This window comes from Hippocampus comes, unplaced genomic scaffold, assembly GCF_001891065.2.
Source record: "Hippocampus comes isolate QL1 unplaced genomic scaffold, H_comes_QL1_v1.1 scaffold557, whole genome shotgun sequence".
Taxonomy (NCBI): domain Eukaryota; kingdom Metazoa; phylum Chordata; class Actinopteri; order Syngnathiformes; family Syngnathidae; genus Hippocampus; species Hippocampus comes.
The window spans coordinates 28,672-30,236 of record NW_017804814.1 but is presented as its reverse complement, the minus strand read 5'-3'; positions in this window follow the sequence as shown (position 1 = coordinate 30,236).

Sequence of the window (1,565 nt, the reverse complement as noted above, 5' to 3'; positions counted from 1 at the left end):
AGAGTTTCAATGAGAACACACAGTTCATTTCTGAGATGTCGTCAAACGGCTCCTTCTGGATGTCGATGGTCCACGTACACAGCTTGGGATGTCCCTCACACGGTGTCCTGGGGTTGATGTTATCTTCTCACAAGCAACAGTTAATTTGACCAGAAGCCGTTCACTTAACAACAAGATATTCTCTTAAAAGCGAGAACAGGAGCAGCCTGATATCTCCCGGTCAGACAAGTCTACCATTATCAACATACCCCATTGTATATGAGGTATTTGCGAGGTATCACTCTGAAACAGGTTTTAAAGTTACACAGAGAGTAAATATGGGAAAACAGAATTACATTTATTCCAACAGCTCAGAGTCAGTTTCCCAGCCTTTTATTGTCCACATTACACAACAACTACAGTACTAATACAACTGCTTCTAATACTACTACTACTAATACTGCAACTAATACTACTCCTAATACTACTATAGCACCAACACATTTTCATTACATTTCAAAAACATCAACACTTCCAGCATTTCTGTTGACAACCGTGCCCTGTGTAGCCGCATGATAATGCCCCCCCTGCTGAAAACTCTTTCAACAGGGGCACTACTCGCAGGTACCGGTAGGATATGTTGCACCAGCAACAACAAAGCAGGATTCTGAACACAGGCCATCCCGCCAGGGCTCCAAAATGCCACCGGCTCCTCGACCGGTACCTCGTTCTCCAGATAGGAAGCTAACTGGGGACGCGGACTCTCTTTGCCATCACTTTTTGCTCGTTTTCTCTTCTGCTTGTATTTGGTCGCGAACTTCGACATCTTTGCCGGTACATCACAATGTAAATGTCTATAGTTGACGAGGTGACATTAATTAATTTAATACCTTCAACTTCACAATAATAATAAATAATTCAATCAAACATGATTTTAAACTATGTATTATCAATATTCATTATTCTAAACATGAGAAAGCATTCAGCAAACATAACTGGAATCCAGCAAAAGGACTCCAAATCCCAACGGCCAAACCCGCAAGTGAAGTGCCGGCATTATTGACTCCAGCTGTAACGCAAATTACTTGGTTCAAACAAATATTCTAGTGTCACAGCACAAACGTGGCAACTGTGCAAAATTAACGAAATAAAAGACACCACTGTTCAAGAAAGACTTTACACGCTATTTAAACTGCCGATCGCGAACGGTAACTGACCGTGATTGAAACTAACTGTAATGCCGCTCTTTATACGTTGCGCTAACTGTCACCTGTCAGTGGCAGCCTCGCCCCTCTTAAAGAGCCAGATAAGTCAAACAATATGGGTTTCCCTGGATGGAGTTTGTTTGATTTCTTCATGATTTTTGCGATCCTCGGACCCGAGGACTTGACTCCAAGGCCAAGGACCAAGGACTTGACTCCAAGGCCAAGAAACAAGGACTGACTTTCGGTCCTCAGCCAGTCCTTGAGGCCAAGGACCAGCTCGAGGACCACAACATTGTTTCCTATATGTTTATCGGTCGCTACCTCGCGGAGTTTCCTTTATCGCGGGTGGTTTTGGTCCCCATTAACCGCGATAAACGAGGG